General features: G+C 48.5%; 1 protein-coding gene across 2 annotated transcripts in view; it reads left to right on the top strand.

Moving 5' to 3' along the window:
* Positions 1-20,312, top strand: part of ADAMTSL4 (ADAMTS like 4) — a 264,753-nt gene that overhangs the window by 155,966 nt on the left and 88,475 nt on the right. The window lies entirely within an intron of this gene.

Here is a 20,312-nt window from a genome sequence, read left to right as displayed (position 1 = left end):
ATGGTGGAGCACTGGTTTGTGTTGGACCCAATCAGTAGTATGTTTGGTGTCCTGCGTGAGGCTCAAAGGTATGCACCAGTAGTGTTGCAGTGGGCCTGCGGCATCATTTATGTGAGAAGGTGAGTGAGAGATAGGCTGGAAGTTTGTGTATAGGTACCATTACTCTTACAACCTGCTTCAGGGCCTCACGTTTTAGGGAATAGCCAAGTTGAGGTAGTAACTGGGTGAGAGCAGACAGCGGCTAATATATGTGAAGGGGTGGGGGCTAGTTAAAATGAGTACTTGTAAAGTGCGGCTTATCACCTGTGAGGGTATCCAGGTGCTGGGCACGACTGATCACCTGTGAGGGTATCCTGGTGCTGGGCACGACATATCACCCGTGAGGGTATCCAGGTGCTGGGCATAACTTATCACCTGTGAGGGTATCCAGGTGCTGGGTGTGGCTTATCACCCGTGAGGGTATCCAGGTGCTGGGTTGATGGGCGCAGCTTATCACCCATGAGGGTATCCATGTGCTGGATTGTTGGGCGCGTTGCTTATCACCCGTGAGGGTATCCAGTGCTGGGTTGATGGGCGCAGCTTAGGACCCGTGAGGGTATCCATGTGCTGGATTGCTGGGCGCGTTGCTTATCACCTGTGAGGGTATCCAGGTGCTGGATTGTTGGGCGCGTTGCTTATTGCCTGTGAGGGTATCCAGGTGAATGGATTGTTGGGCGTGTTGCTTATAACCCGTGAGTCTCTTAGTTGTGCATCAGAGAACACACACTTCCTGAGAACATTTAGCGACCATTTCTGGTAGATTCAGATGTAAAACTTCACCCCCTTGTCAAGATGGCTCCACAGTCGGCCTGACCTTTTAAATGGTAGAAGACGAAAGCTTGGCTGTGGGTGGATTCGGACCTCATTTCCCTGTGGCATTGGTTACTTCTGAAGTAAGTACCTCGGAAGTGACTGACTTGTGAGTAAAGCTCTCTTTCAGTCAAAGAAGTTGGATCTGGCCTGGAGAACAGCAACTCTTTCTTAACGTGCCTCAAGCCACAAACCGCCCGATGAGCCAAGGCCATGGAGAGTGAAAGCACACATAGAATTTACATTCATGTTAATTGTGAACACAAGCGCTGGACAAGCTTCAGTAAAGTAAGTATTCAAAATGGCAAACATTCTAAGAACACTGGTCCATTCATCATGGGGAAGTCTTGGGTGACCGCCATGGGTTATCTTGGGCTGCAAAGTCGAAAACAGTGTGGTATAAGGGCAGACAGTAACAACGCTTCATTGAATACAACAACAATATTTGTATATGTCAAGCACTGAAGTGTTTGAGAACCTCCTTCCTTTAAGCAACAGCGACAGGATATGGTGTGCATTGTCTCCATGCTGCAGCCTATCCAGACATAAAACTTATAAAGACCGAGACAGAAGACCTGAAAAAGAGCGGCCTTCGATTTACGCATGGAAGGACAGGACCCTGCACTGCAGCTTGTACTACGCCATATTGTGATAAGATTGGTTTACTAACCCTTCGAGGATATGTCGACCAACCGAAACATGTCATCATCACTGGTCAAGACCAGACCCTACAGAGCCGCTGGGGCTAAAAAAGAACATACCATTAGGTAGTCACTATCCATGCAGAGCAGCGTAGAACCTGCCAGGACAGGTCCACAACTCTGTGAAGATGGTACCGATTCAATAGATGTCAGGTCTGTTGCACAAATCCAGCAGAACTGGTGGCATCATGCAGGAGCATGCTACAACAAAGTGTCACAAACCCTTAAGAACAGCTGATACATAGCCACACCAGGACTGGACCACATCCGCTCTATGGCAGTCAATGCCTTGACTGGGCCACAGAGCTGCTGCTGGGTGTATGGGAGACATCTTGGTAATGATTGGGAGTGTATGCTTTAACAATGTGTATGTTTTTTTCCATCGACTTATAAATGATGGTTGGTCCAGCAGGTAGAGACTCAGTTTGCTGCGCATGTTTGGGAGTGTTGATTTGTGTTGTTGCAAATAAGCAGTAGGTTTAGTGTCATTCGCGAGGCTTGAAGATGTGCTCCAATCGGGTCTCAGCGGGCTTGTAGTTGCATTCAAGAGCGAATCTGGGCAATAGATAGGTCACTGTTTGCCTATACGTACAATCACCTGTAATAACCTGCTTCTGAGAGTAATGTTTCAGGGAACTGCCACGCTGAGGCAGAAACTGGATGAGGGCAGAGTAAGCAACAGAAAATGCTTGAGGGCTAACTTAAAAACTCCCATAAAGAAGTATCAGAGAATGTCCACTCCTTGGAACATTTAGTGTTGCAGACAGCGCCAGCTTCTGGAGAGTCAAAGGTACTGCACTAGATATAAAACTTCACCACACCCCTTCCTTCGAACACTATGGCTCCATCCTCTGCCTGACTTCCAATGGTGGAAAAGGAAGGCTTGGCAATGGTGGGCAGATTTTCCCTTGGTTCCTTTTGATATTTGCGTTGAGTCAAACTTTCTTTGACTCGAACAAGGGGGGTCTGGAGAGCAGGGACTCCTTCAAGTGCCAACGGCCACAAAGCGCCTCATGAACTCTAGCCCAGAGGAGAGCAGAGCGCACATAGAACTTACACTCAGGTTAATGATCAACGCAAACACTGGACCAGCTTAAAAAAAGAAGGCTTTAAAATAGCAATCATTTGAAGAACACCGGTCCGCTCATCAGAGTAAACAATTGTGTCAATATCAAGGTTATATTGGGAGTCAAAAACACAGATACTGGTATACGATGGAAATTGTATATATCTTTGCATATGTCAAGCACAGAAGCCTATGAGGACCTCTTTCCTTTAATAGATGGCTATACTGGTTCCGGAGCGTATTGTCTCTACTGTGCAGCCTATCCTGACCCGAAACATGTAAGGTCCAAGACTAAACATGTGCAGAGAAACTGGCTTAGATCTGAACATGGCAGGACAGGGCTCAGAACCCTGCACTACAGCTTGGACCACACTATACAGAGACATTGATCCAGGCTATACTCTAGAGAGATCCTGGGCCTTGAAAAGAACACACTTTTACATAGTCACATTCCCTGAAAAGCAGCGAACGCTCTGCCACGGCAGGTCCAAAACTCAGTCAAGATGGCACAGATTCAGAACATGTCAGGTTTGGTGTACAAACCCACCAGAACCAAGGGCATCAAGTCAGAGCATACCATGACAGAGTGCCACAAACTGAAGAACAGCTGGGACCTATCCACACCATGCCTGGACTGGGCACAGCCTCCGCGGATCGACTGGCCTAGAAGAGGCATGCCTGGGCAACAAATTCCTCAGAGGGCTTCTACCAAGCCAGAGAATTCCAGCTCTGGGGTACACCCCTGGAGAGGAGTTGGTACCATGCCACCGCATACCTGGACTGGGCTACTCCCAATGTGGAGGAGCTATACAAAGACACATCATGCCTGGACTGGGTCACTCCCGACGTGAAGGAGCCACACAAAAACACATCACGCCTGGACTGGTCCCTCCCAACGTGGAGGAGCTATACAAAGATACATCACGCCTGGACTGGGTCACTCCCGACGTGAAGGAGCTATACAAAAACACATCACGCCTGGACTGGTTCCTCCCAACGTGGAGGAGCTATACAAAGACACATCACGCCTGGACTGGTCCCTTCCAACATGGAGGAGCTATACAAAGACACATCACGCCTGGACTGGGTCACTCCCGACGTGAAGGAGCTATACAAAGACACATCACGCCTGGACTGGTCCCTCCCAACGTGGAGGAGCTATACAAAGACACATCATGCCTGGACTGGTCCCTCCCAACATGGAGGAGCTATACAAAGACACATCACGCCTGGACTGGTCCCTCCCAGCGTGGAGGAGCTATACAAAGACACATCACGCCTCGACTGGTCCCTCCCAACGTGGAGGAGCTATACAAAGACACATCACGTCTGGACTGGTCCCTCCCAACGTGGAGGAGCTATACAAAGACACATCACGCCTGGACTTGAAATAAGAAACTCACGAAGGATTTACCCTAATACAAGGAAAAGGGACAGGGTATGTATCAAGGAAACAAACAAAAAAGGACCCTTTTCACTAAATTCAGAGAAAAAGTATGTTTTGCAAAATGACAAAAACTACGGTCAGATAGTAATGATACAAGAATGGTGTTTCTAAGCTGAAAGGCAATAAATAAGCAATTAAAACCACATCATGGTTGCACCATTATGTGATATAAGGAATCATAAACGAGAAAACACATATAGATACAATTTGAATATTTCAAAATATTTAATGTTTTCTCCTAAAAAACATAAGATTAATTTAAAACATTAAATGACAATTGAGGATCCGGTCCGATAGGATTCTAATACACACAATATAGACCTCTTAAAAAACGTTTCATAGACATGTTTCAATGCAATCAATGTAAACCACTACACGTAAATATTAGAAATGTTATATATAGTGTGTTTATTTCTTAAGAAAAGAGAAACACAAGTATGTTGAAACAATTTAAGAATTGATACAAGAAATTATGGAAAAGAACTGTGGACGCGGCGTTTCGGTGAAAGATAAAATGTTCATCACCTTCTTCAGGACGAGCAATCAATCATATAAAAGCAACACTTATTAAAATGTGGGGTACGATAATTATGGTCCAACTCCTTGTACAGAGAATCTCTTTTTCTCAATGGTCAGAGAATATATAAAACTTCTCCAAAGGATAAGCAACCGTGGATTTAAATTTTTTTTTTTTTTTTGTTTTTTTTTTTAAAAACCTTTATTCTGTAAAATCATTGACACAGCTATTCAGCCGACAACCCGGAGGTACGGCAGCTTTAAAAACACAACATATGCTAGCGTCAACATTCCAATGACAGAAGAATCGAAGGTTCTGTTTTAAATAAACACAAATCCAAACCTAAACACAAGCAAGGCGATGAGTACCGTAAGCACCAGAAGGGGTTCTCATCAGGGGAGGCGAGCCCCATTTCGTCTAACAGGCACAGGTCTGTAGTAAGGGAAGGGAGGGGAAGTCAGAGACTCAAGAAAACATACACATATCAGCAAGAAGTTCAAAGCCGGAAAGAAAGCTAAGGGGAAAGCTGCTCCTCGGGCGGATCCGGGTCCGGGGGCAGGCATATGCCCCCTCTGTACTGGTTCCAGCGCCCCCATACAGAATGCCATTTCCGAGGGCGCCCTCGAGCACAATACACTGTCTTCTCCCTAAACATGCTCCAATCCATGTTTTCCATCCATGCTGTCAATGTAGGAGGCCCAGTAGCGCCCCACAGACGAGCAATGTCGCGCTTGGCAATCATGTTACCCAGGGTCACCCACTGAGTCTGTGACGCGTCGTGGTCAGTAGGACCCCAAACATTCAGAAGACAACACCGCGCCTCAGGCTGCATGACGATGCCCGTCACCTCCCCCATCACCTCGTGAATGCGCCTCCAAAACTCCATAATCGCACCGCATTCCCAAATAATATGTAGGAAGGTGCCCACCATACCACAGCCTCTCTTACATAAGCCCTCCTCAGAGAAACCCATATGGACCAGCCTGGGCCCCGTCACGTAGACCCTATGGAGTATTTTAAGCTGCACCAACCGCAGGCGCGCGGGGATCGCGACCTCTTTGGGAGAGGAAACTGCGTACTGCCAGTCCTCGTCATCTAGTTCAAGTCCATCCCTGGTCCATTGAGCACGTAACCCTAGGAGAAGATCTGCCCGAACATTAATAAGTTTCTTATAAATGAGCGAGATCGTACTCTCTGGCATATGGCCATCCAGGATCCGGTCCTCCAACGGGGAGGACTCGGGCACCTTCTCCCCGTCTACAAGAACTGACCGCAAGGCGTGGAACACTTGAGCGTATCGGAAGAACTCCTTGCTCCCCAGCTCATACTCCTGCTGCAGCTCCTCGAATGATTTTATCCTACCCTTAACCAAGAGATCTCCAACCCTGGATATGCCGATCAGGTCCCATTTCTCAAACCCTTTTGTGTGCCAAAGCTTACCCAGAATATCGGAGTCAAATAGAGGGGTGGCGAGGGTAAGCTTACCCTTCCAACCCAGCGAATCCGTCGCAACCTTCCATACATGCACAGCAACCCTAGTGGGCCCCGTTAGGGTTAAGTCTGACGACTTCGAATACAGCGCTCTGGAGTAGTTACCCCCACGTAGCAACCATCGGTCCATGGCGAAACCAGGGCTCAGCGCCGGACCATATACACCATGGTTAATCGCACTCAACTGGGTGGCCCAATAATAACGTCGGATGTCCGGAAGCGCAATACCCCCGTCGTACCACGGAAGCGTCAACTTAGCAATCGCTATACGCGGACGCCCTTCCCACAATAGCGCGCGCTGGTGGCTTTCAACCTCGCGGAAGTAACTGGCCGGGACCCAGTCAAGAGTATTCTGCAGGGCATAGAGGAAACGGGGAAGAGACATCATCTTGAACAGAGCGGCACGGCCAAGGAGGGAAAGCGGCAACCGCCGCCAGCCCGCCACGTCCCGCCGCAGACGCGTCAAGGGAGGGAGCAAGTTCTTCTCGTACCGCAAGATGGGATCGATGGAAATATAGATCCCCAAATACAAAAAGCCCTGCTGGGCTATCTGGAGCGGGCAGTTGCGCGGGACAGGCGGGACATCACCACACAGGACATACAAGTAGGACTTCCCCCAATTAATGACAAGACCAGAGTTTCTACCAAAAGAAGTCAAGACGTCACAAACCACAATCAGAGATTTCTTAGGCGAGGCGAGGTATAGCAGAATGTCGTCGGCGTAAAGTGAAATACGGTCTTCGTGGTCAGGCGACCAGCGAATCCCACGTATGTCCGGGTGCCATCGTATCCACGCCGCCAGCGGCTCAAGAGCAAGAGCGAACAATAACGGCGACAGGGGACAACCCTGCCGGGTGCCTCTCCCGAGCTCAAACGGTGCCGACGCCCGCCCGTTCACCACGACGCTGGCGAGAGGTCCCTCATAGAGCAACCTCACCCAGCCCACAAATCCAGGCCCAAAGCCGAACTTGGCTAGCACAGCCCACAGGTACGCCCACTCCACCGTATCAAAGGCCATCGTGGCATCGAGGGACGCCACCACAGCCGGCTCCCGCATCGTGCCCGTCCTGGCAATCACACCATGAAGGCGTCGAAGATTCAGTGCAGTGTTACGGTGCGGGATAAAGCCCGACTGATCCGGGTGGATCAAGTCGCCAAGCACCCGGACCAGGCGGTTAGCAAGGAGCTTAGCAAGGATTTTCGGCTCGGCATTGAGAAGTGATATCGGCCGATAGGAGCCACACTTGTCACGGGGCTTACCATCTTTATGGATTACCACGATCGTCGCCAGCCACTGGTCGAGCGGAAGAAACCCATTCACCCGCGCCTCCACGAACATGGCGCGCAGGTGAGGAGCCAACTTATCCGGATGAAGCTTATACAGCTCAACCGGCAAACCATTTGGGCCCGAGGCCTTACCGGAGCGCAACGCGCGGATGGCACCAGCCACTTCGTCGACAGTTATATCACCATCGAGGTCATCCCTATCAATGGCAGAAAGGCAGGGCAAAGCGATATCCCGCAACAGGTCACACGAATCCTCAGTCGGCCTGTCCGAGACCGAGGTGTATACCGTGCGAAAATGGTCCGAGAAACACTGAACTATACCGTCAGGGTCAGTAACAACCTCTCCCCCATCCGTAGACAACTCCGGCACCACTCGATTGACACGCTCTTTTTTGTCCAGCCACGCCAGCAATTTCCCGGCCTTATCGCCGACATCATACAGTCGACCCTGCTGTTCCCTATGAAGGGTCTGAGCAGCGTTCGTCACCAGATCCCTATATTCCCGTTGCTTCAGACTCAAATTATGCAGTGTGGCCGGTGTAACATCCTCTTCCAAGGCCACTTCCAAGGCCGCTATCTCGTCCTCTACTTGCGTCACCTCTGCATCTCTCCGCCGCTTGGCAGCCACTACCAGGGAAAGGGCCTCCCCTCTCAACACAGTCTTAAAAGCTTCCCACAAGGACACCGCCGATTCGACTGAACCCTGATTCTCTTGAAAATAACGGTCAACTGACTTCAGCAACGCACTGCGCAGCTTGGGGTCACGAAAATACCAGGGGTTTATGGGAGCCACCCTGCCCCCCGCCCAATATTCAAGCGGACCCACACCGGTGAATGATCAGAAATGCCCCGGGCCAGGTGCCTAGCCTCAGATACCAAGGAGGCGTGCGCAGCCAGAGTGAGCAAGTAATCAATCCGGGAGAGACTCCCGTGGGCCCCGGAATGGAAGGTATATTGTCTCTGAGTGGAGTGCCGTAGCCTCCAACAGTCTACCAGACCAAAAGGGTCTATAAAATCAGGAAGCCACTTCTGAGCACCCCGGTGTCCCTGGGCGGACACCTATCAAGCATTCCAGAACCAACCGCATTGAAGTCTCCTCCCACCACCAGCGTATCTTCGGGGAGTTCCAACAAGACCTTGCCCAGATCAGCAAACGTGGAGGCCTGCAGGGCAGGAGGGACATAAACAGAAACCAATACCAACGTTCTGCCCTCCCACCTCCCCGCCACAGCCACAAAGCGCCCCCTATCATCAGCAATGGTGGAATCAACCTCGAATGGTAGGGAAGCTCTAACAAGTATGCCCGCACCCCTGGAGCCCGAGGAGAACCCCGAGTGAGCAATGAATTTATAGCCCTTTCTGTTGAGTGCATAACACGTACTCCCTATAAGATGGGTCTCCTGCAGGAGGACCACATCTGGCGAGGTCCGTTTCAAGAATTGCAGGACTATCCCCCGTTTAATACGGTCCCCTAAGCCATTAACATTCCAGCTGATTATGCTTAAGCCCCTATCCCCGAACACAAAGAGACCTCCACCCCCCCCCGGAGAACCATGATCGGACAATGCTGACAACAATTGCTACGCCTTGCAAGAAAAGAAACACACCCCCCAACAACAACCCCAACATCCCAAATCCCCCCCCCCCTCCCTGCACCCCTGCGTCAGCTGACAAAGCCCCCCCAACTTGCAGTGTGCCTGTCGCCCTATCAAAAACAAATCTACAAAAAGTACCCCAAGGGAGGAAAGAGCTCCTATCTTCCCCCCGCCGCCCTCTCATTACTGCAGGAAGGTGCGAGTCACTGTCCGGGGCTGAGTCAGTACGTGCCAACACCGGAGATATCACTTCTGTCCATCACGATCGCCTTCCGCTCCGTCCACGCTGTCCCGGCCGGGCCGCCTCCGAGGGAGCGCATCCAACCAGTCCCCTGCCATGTCCGGTGATTCGAAGAAGAAAGTCCGGTCCTCATACACCACACGTAACCTGGCGGGGAAAAGCATGGCATACTTCAGGTCCATATCCCTGAGCCGCCGCTTCACCCCCAGGAAACTCTGCCTCTGTTTCTGCACCATCTGGGTGAAGTCAGGATAAAAACTCACAGAGGCGTTCTGAAAAGGGACCGGGCCTGTCACCCTCGATGCTTGCAGGATAGCGTCTCGATCCCGAAAATTAAAGATCCGGGCTACAATCGGTCTCGGGGGGGCTCCCACCTTAGGCCGTCCTCCAGGCACTCGGTGAGCCCGCTCCACCGCAAAGAACTTGCTGAGGCCTTTAGGCGCGAGATGATTCACCACCAAATCCTCGACGAGTAAGTCCACAGAGACATCCTCTGAGGTTTCCGGGACCCCAATAAGGCGCACATTATTGCGCCGGGCCCGACCTTCGAAGTCCTCGAGCCAGCGGGCGGAGAGGGCACTCGCGGTTCGCAACTTACGAACCTCAGCCTGAAGTTCCGAGACATCGTCCGCTAGACCAGTGGTCTTGAGGTCCAGGGACTTGACCCGCTCGTTGGTTTTGCCCAGGTCTGCACGAATCAAGTTGACATCGATCAGAATCATGTCCACCTTGTGCGCCAGGGTCTCAAACTGTCGCCCAATCGAAGATTGCATCCCATCTATCGCCCCTTTGATATCCTGCAGCGATAGCTCCGAGGCAGGGGGTGAATCGGCCTTCTGCGCTTCCAGCGACTGTCCTGATCCACCGGGCGACCCCTTCTGCTGGGCATAACAATCCATATTGTTGGATTGGGTATAGCCTCCCCGCCAAGTAGTCTTAGACTTCGACCTGTCCGCCTCCGATTTGGTCGACATCCCGAACAGCAGGACAATCAAGTGCCAAAGGCCGTCCCTCATGCAGCTAGAGGCAACAGGGTCAAATAGGACTACCACAGTCAATCAGGACCGAATGGAGGTCCTCCAGTCAGAGGAGGATATGCGTGAAGCGCTCCCAAGCCAGAGCAAACAAAGGGCGAGAAAGCGAAAGCGAAAGTGCAGCGGCATCCGTCCGTCAGTTCACACCTCCTAGGGCCGCTGTTGTTCAATTAGTGGCCGGGCATCCTGCCAACGCAAGCCCCTGGCATCCTTCGGAGGTAGGCCGCAGTCTTCCGCCACGCACAACTTCGGTCCCCGGTGGGCGATCCTCGCCCGGACAGCGTCAGTCGCCCCAGTTGTGACTCATCCGCAAGATTCCGTGCATGAAATTCAGGATTTAGGACAGGATAAGTGCCGGAGGGCGCGAGGGTAGCGGGAGCTCCGGGCTCACGCGGCCATCTTGGTCAAGCGCTAGGCTCCTCCTCGTGGATTTAAATTTTGATGTAGAATATTCACACGTTTATTACTGGACCCGAAGCTGTTGAATCTCTTGTTTCTAGGTGTCCTTTATAGAAGGGTATCAATTACTTCTTTTGAAGGGTGAATTATAGTAAAATCAATTTTAAATTCCCAAATTGTCAAGAATCCCCACAATAAGTGACGTTCCCCAGACAAATGCAGCTGATTCTCCCAAACGACCGTAGTATGCTGCAAAGACTGTTATTGTCTGCATTGCCGGTTAACAACAATGGACTCCGGCTCACATACTACCGTTTCAATAGGTATGATTAAAGCAACCGTCCGTATGGCAGCACCGCTGTTTGGCGTCAATTCATGTACAAATTGACGCCAAACAGCGGTGCTGCCATACGGACAAATTTACGTGTATTGGTTTACATTGATTGCATTGAAATGTGTCTATGAAATGTTTTTAAGAGGTCGATATTGTGTGTATTAGAATCCTATCAGTCCGGATCCTCAATTGTCTTTTAATGTTTTAAATTAATCCTATGTTTTTTATGAAAGATATAAATATTTCGAAATATTTAAATTGTATCTATATGTGTTTTCTCGCTTATGATTCCTTATATCACATAATGGTGCAACCATGATGTGGTTTTAATTGCTTATGTATTGCCTTTCAGCTTAGAAACGCCATTCTTGTATCATTACGATCTGACCGTAGTTTTAGCCGGTTTGCAAAACATACTTTTTCTCTGAATTTAATTAAAAGGGTCCTTTTTTGTTTGTTTCTATGCCTGGACTGGGCCACTCTGGACGTGGAGGAGCTATACAAAGACACGTCATGCCTGGACTGGGCCAGATCCACCTCATAGCAGTTCACATCCAGCAACATCAAGCCTTGGCTGGGTCACCGTCCACACAGAGCCATCGGTACCAGGCCACATTACACCTGTCCTGGGCCACATCCCCCGCGTAGTTAATACCCAACCACGGTATGCATGGACATGGCCACAGCCTCTGCGGTTTCTTACCAAGAGCAGGCATGCCCGGGCTAGGCAACGAAGCCTGTAGAGAGCGGCTATCAAATCCCTGCATGCCTTTGGCAGCTGATACCAAGCCACAGAATACCTGTACTGTGTCACCCACATGCAGTGGAGCTGATACCAAGCAACAGCACACCTGTACTGCATCGCCCACCTACAGGGGAGCTGATATCAAGCCACAGCATACCTGTACTGCATCACCCACCCACAGGGGAGCTGATATCAAGCCACAGCATACCTGTATGCATCACCCACCTACAGGGGAGTTGATATCAAGCCACAGCATACCTGTACTGCATCACCCACCTACAGGGGAGCTGATATCAAGCCACAGCATACCTGTACTGCATCACCCACCTACAGGCGAGCTGATATCAAGCCACAGCATACCTGTACTGCATCACCCACCTACAGGCGAGCTGATATCAAGCCACAGCATACCTGCACTGCGTCACCCACCTACAGGCGAGCTGATATCAAGCCACAGCATACCTGTACTGCATCACCCACCCACAGGGGAGCTGATATCAAGCCACAGCATACCTGTATGCATCACCCACCTACAGGGAAGCTGATATCAAGCCACAGCATACCTGTACTGCATCACCCACCTACAGGCGAGCTGATATCAAGCCACAGCATACCTGTACTGCATCACCCACCTACAGGCGAGCTGATATCAAGCCACAGCATACCTGCACTGCGTCACCCACCTACAGGCGAGCTGATATCAAGCCACAGCATACCTGTACTGCATCACCCACCTACAGGCGAGCTGATATCAAGCCACAGCATACCTGCACTGCATCACCCACCTACAGGCGAGCTGATATCAAGCCACAGCATACCTGCACTGCGTCACCCACCTACAGGCGAGCTGATATCAAGCCACAGCATACCTGCACTGCGTCACCCACCTACAGGCGAGCTGATATCAAGCCACAGCATACCTGTACTGCATCACCCACCTACAGGCGAGCTGATATCAAGCCACAGCATACCTGCACTGCGTACTGAGTAAAACTACAAAGTGACAACATGCCTGGACTGAGCCACCACCCTGCGGAAGGGCTGGTACCAACCAACAGCATGCTTGGGCTGACACAGGGTCTACCGAGCAGCTGCAACCCAGCCACGACAATCCTGGGCTGGCAACAAAATCTGTAGAGTAACTTGCGCCAAGCCACAGCATGTCTGAACTGGGCATCAAAGCCTGGAGAGGCACCGGTATCAAGCAAGCCACAGCATGCTGGACAGAGCATGGCCTCTACAGATTGTACCAAGACACAAAAAGCCTTGGCTTAGCAACAAACCCGGCAAAGCCCCTGGTACCAAACCACACCATGCCTGGACAGGGCACAGCCTCTTCAGATCAGCTGGTATCAAGCCACAGCATGCTGGACAGAGCACAGCCACTACAGATCAAATAGTACCAAGCCACAACAAGCCTTGGCTTAGCAACAAACCTTGCAGAGCCCCTGGTACCCAACTCCACTCGCAACATGCCTGGACAAGGCACATCTTCTACAGATCAGCTGGTATCAAGCCACAACAAGCATGTAGAGAAGCTGGTACGAGCCCGCCACATGCCTGGACAGGGCACGGCCCAAGCCACAACAAGCCTTGGCTTAGAAACAAACCCTGCAGAGCCCATGGTACCTAACCACAACATGTCTGGACAGGGCACATCCTCACAGATCAGCTGGTACCAAGCCACATGGCTGCAGAGAAGCTGCTACCAACCCGCAACATACCTGGACAGGGCACAGTCTCTACAGATCAGCTGGACCAAGCCACAACAAGCCTGGACAGAGCACAGCCTGTTCAGATCAGCTGGTACCAAGCCACGACAAGCCTGCCGAGAAGCTGGTACCAGCCTGCAACATGCCTGGACAGGGCACAGTCTCTACAGATCAGCTGGTACCAAGCCACAACAAACCTTGGCTTAGCAACAAACCCTGCAGGACATCTTGTGCCAAAACACAGCATTCCTGGGCTAGGCAACAATCAGTAACTAGTGCAACAACCCAGAACTCAAGAGGGCTAGTTCAGGCCGGCGCCCTGAAGAGCAGCCCCTACTGCTAAAGAACATATTTACTAGCCAAGTTCCTTGCAGAGCAGCTGGGTGGATTCAAACAAAAACATGTCAAGGCTGGGTCCAACACTCTACACACAACAGCTGGTACAGATGTGGAACATGTCGGATAGGGTCACAAACCTGCAGAACGGCTGGCCCCACCCTAAACACAACAGGACTCTTTAGGAAACCAGAAGAGCTGTTTGTGCTGGAATAAATAATTCTCTGGCCACCTAAAAACCCTGCAAAGGAGTAGATGAAAAACCGGGTCATTCCATAACATCCTCTGCTCAAAACCCTACAACTATATTTATGAAAGGGCACCACCGACAATCCCCTTAATCGCAGCAGTTCCTACAGTGAACTGAGATTGTATGTTCTATGCAAGTCAGGGGGCTTCATTTAGAGCATGGCCGCGTCATTCGTCAGAGTGGCTGAGGAAATCACCACTGCACCCAAAGGCTGGGCCACCGCTACCTTATGTAGATCCTGTCCTGCCCGCTGGTCCTGAGGAGATCTGCGTCTACAGTGGAGACACTGCCATGGTGGCGCCTCTGAACGCACAGAAATTATGCCTAGTTGTCGCATTGTTTCAGGCGCCCAATCAACAAACGTTTTTGTTTTTCCCAAAACCAGCTGCCAAAGCGGAAGATTGTTTTTGAAAAACAAAAACCTAATGACATTGAAATGTTTCATCAGGGTATGTGAGTAATTTGTCATTTTTTTCTATTCGGATATACCAGCGTTTCCTTAGCAGTCTAAAATTGAAAAAAATAACTCAGACCGTCCGATCTAAGTAAGGGTGGATGGCCTGATGCGCCAACATCGATGTCCGCAACTCTGTTGAGCCTTCGCTGTAGAGTTCCCATCGGTGGCGCCATCGGCGCACTGCAGTCGGAACCATGGTGGTCCACCCTACTCGAAACAGAGCAGACAGATTGTCAGTTTGACGGACAGGGTCTATGTTTTCCCAATAGCCCGGGTCAGCCCCTAATGGCTCCTAAAGGTTGAATAAATATTGTGGGTGCTGCTCAGTGGGAGACAAGCTGTCATCTCTTACCCCTCTCTGAGGGTGCTCACTGTCTCCTAAGATCAACACTGACAGGCCTTAGAGAGAACGGCAGGCGGGACACAACTGCAGTGGAGCGGGTGAAGGACTTCGGAAAAGTGGAAAACACGGATTCTGATCCTGACTTCAGGACTTGTGTATAGAATAATGTATGATTTAGACAAATTGCATTGTCTCCCTGTGTCACACTTTAATATATGTGACATAAATTCGGGAAACATCGGTTACATCGCGGTCTTCACACTGCAATACCTTTACAACGCGGGCATTACAACGCAAGTCATTACAATGACTTGCACTGGATGGCGCTCTAAGTTAAGCAATAGTATGATTTACTATTCCAACACCTTCCCTACTGTAACGTAGGCTGGAGGTGGACTAGTAAATCATACTATTCCTACGTCCAGCGCCCTCCAGCGCAAGTCGTTGTAATGACTTGCGTTGTAATGCCTGCGTTGTGAAGGTATCGCGGTGTGAAGACCACGATGTAACATTGTATATTCCATAAATACATATCTAGAAGTGCAGCAGGGTGCCTTGTCCAGACGCAATGGCATGGCACCCATCACACACTCATTTCTGAACCCCCTTAAACAATAAAGTTCTGTGTTAACTTTATTCAAGATTATCTTGCTACAATATAAGTGTTCTTCGTAAAGCACTTTGCTAATTCTTGGAGCTGTGTCCACATCTTCAACATGTGCCTTTCCCAAGAACATGATTGGCTCACCTCTAAACAAGTCCTTGCCAATCAGGACGAAAGCACTTTAAAGAGCTGAACAGAGGCTTCCGGCCTGTGTTTGAGAGGAACAGATGGTTTCCTGTGCTCCCCAGGTGTGTTTCCCAGAGAGTGGAGGGAGTGGGGAGGGGTGGGTTGCAGGAGTGCTTTTCCAGTCTGTCTCTCCCAGGTGTGTGTCTGTGCCCCAGGTGTGTTTTGGTGTCCCGTTCCCATGTGTATTTAACAGGTGAGTTTGTGGTTCAAAAAGTACACGTGTGTTTCAGGGCCTGTTTTTTTTTTATTTCCACGCGTTTTTGAGAAGCGGATGTCCCAGAACTATGTATGTTTCTCTAGGGGCGATGGAGATTTTAGCTGTGCTCTTTTTCCAGAAGTGTATTTCTCTTCAGTCTGTGTGTGTATTTACATTGTGTCTGTTCCTTTTATGTGTGTGTGTTTTAATATCTCCGGAATTCCAGTTGGATCTGAATTACCTACACCCACAGAGGATTTCCCAGGTGTCTTTGTGTTTACACTGTGTGCGTTTCTGTTTTAGATTAACGGAATTCGTCTGGAACGCTTCAAATGAATTGCTTCACTCAAAGGTCCCTTCTGGCCAATTATTTTTACAATGTATATGCTCCCACTTCAGACAATTTCAAATCCTGGCCTCTGTTTTGGTCTCCGTTCTCGGACTTTAAATGCAAGAACTTTTTCCCGGAATTAACCTTTTTTTTGTTCTGTATTTAATATTTAAGGGCTCGCCTGATTTGTACATATATTTCTAGAATAAAAGTGTGTCTTTGCGTTTGTTATTGGAAAAGCTATAAATTCGGTTACTTGTATGGATGGATTGTATATTGATTCATGCACAATCTTTCAAGATGCACTGTGGATTATTCACGGTTTTGGTTTATTTTAAGCAATTTCATGGTATTGAATTGTGAATGTGCATACTGATATTTGCCTAAGCAGTTTTTTTTTTTTTTTTTTTTTATTCCTCATATACCAAGGTGGGCATTCTAGATGGAGAAACCCGCCCCCTCTCCTCTTCCCGCGTTATTCCAATCTCGATGTTTAGGGGTCTGAGGAGAGATGGGAAGGAAGTACCCCTCTAGTAGCAACTGTTTTCTTATTCCACTCCATTTCATTCAGGCCATTGGACCCAATGTTTTGAAGGCAAAGAACCAACAGTGCCCAGGTGAAATCATTGGAATATGCTCATCTGTTCCGCCATGCCACAAGGGCCGCCCAGATCTTATCTTGGCTGGTACTATCACAGGCCATATCAAATTCACTTATATATATAAGGTATTTCAGACAGTCTGCAAAGTTTGGGGCATTTTCACTCTTCCAGGCTTTACATATTTCTCGTCGTGCTAGGATGATGACATAAAAGATAAATTTAGAAGCCAGATCATTCTGTTCAGCGTGCGATGTTACTCCAAACACGATCATCCTAGTATTTACTACTAATTGTCTGCCTAGAACCTCAGCCAGGAAGCCTTGTACTTTAAGCCAATAATTTGTTAACATTGGGCACTCTACAAACATGTGCAAATCGTCTGCGGCTAACAATTTGCATCTCGGGCAATAGTAATCTAAACTAGTTATTTTGACTAATTTTTTAGGTGAGATGTATACTCTATACAATGTAAAAAGGTGATTTCTTTTTAAGGGGGCAGACTTAACCACCGTATAAAGCATTGCAAAAGAGTCCACCCACAGATCTCGCAGATTAACGCCTGTACCCATAACATTGCCCCACAGCTTTTGGAGTTCAGGCTCGGTTACATCCTCCACCTCTATCAAGGCCCAATACCAGTAGGAAAGTTCTTTTGGCCATCTGCCCTTTTTATTGACCAGATCAAACTTTGGGTTTGGGATGTTAATATTCCATGGGACGGTGGCCCACCACCCCGAGAGCTGATAATATTTAAATCTGGTAAGTGTTCCTCCGGTCAAACTCGACAGAGAATTCCAATCCAGGAGCTCCGAATCTCTCTGTAAATCCCTCCAGAGTACTAATCCTGCTGTTTTAAGTGGGGATGAAAGGGTGTCTTTAAGACAGTCCGGCGTCCCTGGTGAATCCCATATCGGGGCATTAGGGGCATAATAGGGGATACTCAATCTTTTCCTAATGAACATCCAGTTTTTTAAAGCCGTGTTTAGAATTTTTAGTCTCACCCTCTTGTAGTATTTTGGATCTCCAAATTTGAACAGAAAATATTCCTGTCCTTGTGGGATACCATGGAGAAGTGCCCGAAACAGAAGACCCAAAGAGGAGGCATCTGTTTCATCAGCCAGGAGTCTGAAGTTTTTAAAATGAAAGGAGTGGCAATATATGAGTAAATCTGGTAAAGCTAACCCACCCATTTTTAGGGTTCTCCTCATTTTCTTCCAAGAAATTCTTGAAGTCTTCGTATTCCAAATGAAGGAGCCTATTTTCCCCTGAAGTTTGGCTAAATCTGATGAGTTAAACATTAGTGGGATGGAATTGAATAAGAAAGTGATTTTGGGTAGTATAATCATTTTAATTAAATTTACTCTCCCAAATATGTTCAGCTGAAGGCCTGACCACCGTGATAGTAGAGTCCATAAGGAGGTGTGTAACCTTCTAAGATTTACTTTCGATATCTCCATAATATCTTGAGCTAAATGAATGCCAAGATATCTCATGCGGAGTTTTACATCAGGAGCTGCCACCTCCTGATTCCATTGCATGATCTCGGTCTTTTCCCTATTGATCTTATATCCCGAGATCTTCCCAAAAGTCTCTGCCTGAGCGAATAACCTAGTAATGGCTTCTGCCGGATTAGATGTAGACAATAATAGATCATCAGCATATAAGGCCAATTTTAACGTTAAGTCCGCTATATTGAAGGGTTTAATTGCCTGGTCGCCTCTCAGCTGACAAGCAAAAGGCTCGATATAGAGATTGAACAACAGGGGAGAGAGGGGGCACCCCTGTCTTGTTCCACGAAAAATATAAACCCAATCCGTAAGTGACCCGTTTATCAGAATTTTTGCCCTGGGAGAGAGATACAGTGATCTAACTGCTGTTACATAGTTTTTCGGGATTCCAAACCTGGACAGAGCCAACCATAAGTATGACCAGTTCACTTGGTCAAAGGCCTTGGCAGCATCGATTGCCACAATAGTCAGGGGAGATTTTTTATCTGTAGCTACATCTATAGCGGCGATGGCCTGGAATGTTAGTTCGTTTAGCTGTCTTCCGGGGATAAAACCTCTCTGGTCTCCATGTACTATAGATTTTATAACTTTAGCCATTCTAGCTGCCAGGACCCCTGCAAAAATCTTATAGTCCACGTTCAATAATGAGATTGGCCTATATGACTCAACCCTTACAGGGTCCTTATCGGGTTTTAAGATCATCGTGACTGTTGCCTCTGACCAGGTTTGTGGGATTGCCTCGCCCGATATCAGTATCTTATTAAACAGTGTAGTAAGAATCGAGGCAACCTTATCCAACCCCAGGTGGTAGATCTCTACAGGGAGTCCATCCGGCCCCGCTGCTTTCCCTTTTTTCATTTTTTTAATCTGAGTACAGACTTCGCCCTCTTGTATTTCAGAGCTCAGATATCTTCTGTCAGCCTCTGATAGTTGTGGCAGTTCGAGCTGATTTAACCATTGCTCGGCATCGTGTATTGGGGTGCCACTCTCTTCCGTATACAGGTCCTGCATAAACCGTTTTGCCTCCCCGGAGATTATATCATTGTCATGGGAGATGGCCCCAGTGTCACCTATGGTTAACCCCTTAATTACATTCCTAGCCCGGTCTGATCTAGCCTTCCAGGCGAGTAATCGGCCACATTTCTCCCCATACGAAAAGTTTTGTAAGTTGCTAGCGTCCCATCTGTCTTTGACTATTTTGTCCATCCTTGCCTGATATTCAGCTCTCAGAGCATCGAATTCATTCTGTATAGTGGCTAGATTAGGCTGGAGGTCTAGTGAAGCCTTCTGCAGCTGTTGTTCTTTTAGTTTAATTTTTGTGAGGTGATCTTCTTCCTCTCTTCTTCGTGACTTATTTCTCCTAATCATAAAGGAGGTTAAATACCCTCTCAACCACGCCTTAAAGGTTTCCCAGACCAATTGATCTGTTGCAGTACCACTATTTGCCTTGAAGAACTCAGCGACTTCGGCCACCAACTCCATTCTCATTTCCTCTTTTAAAAGTATTGACCTGTCTAAGGTCCACCTCCTCACTTGGTCTTCTTGCCCAAGCTTAACCTTTAGCTCAACCATGGAATGGTCTGAAAGTATGGCAGGAATATAGGATACGGTGACGACCCCCGATATTAATGTTTGATCTAACAAAAAGAAATCTATTCTAGAGTAATGTCTATACCTATGACTATAGAACGAGTACTCTCTACTGCTGCCATTTCTGACCCTCCAAATATCATGTAAATTCAAATCCTTCATAATATTTTTAAGCTCTGTTTGTGTTTTACGTGGGGGGGTGAATTTAACTCTTGAGGTACGATCCAGATCTTCATTGAGGATCAGGTTAAAATCCCCTCCTAAGATAACAGGTGTTTCGTAATTTAAAAGACTCGTTTTTAAGCTAGATAGAGCCCCTGGAGAATCAGAATTGGGACCATAATATACTGCGCAAGTGAATCGTGACCTATCTACCACAAAGGATGCGGTCAGCCATCTACCTGAGCAATCAGTTTCAGACTTCTCCACCCTAATCCCACTATTTACTCGTACTAAAATTGCCACTCCCCTAGTATTTCCGCTCTGGTTGG

The sequence above is a fragment of the Triturus cristatus genome, chromosome 12 (genome assembly GCF_964204655.1).
Source record: "Triturus cristatus chromosome 12, aTriCri1.1, whole genome shotgun sequence".
NCBI classification, from domain to species: Eukaryota; Metazoa; Chordata; class Amphibia; order Caudata; family Salamandridae; genus Triturus; species Triturus cristatus.
This window is presented reverse-complemented; position numbering and strand designations above follow the sequence as displayed.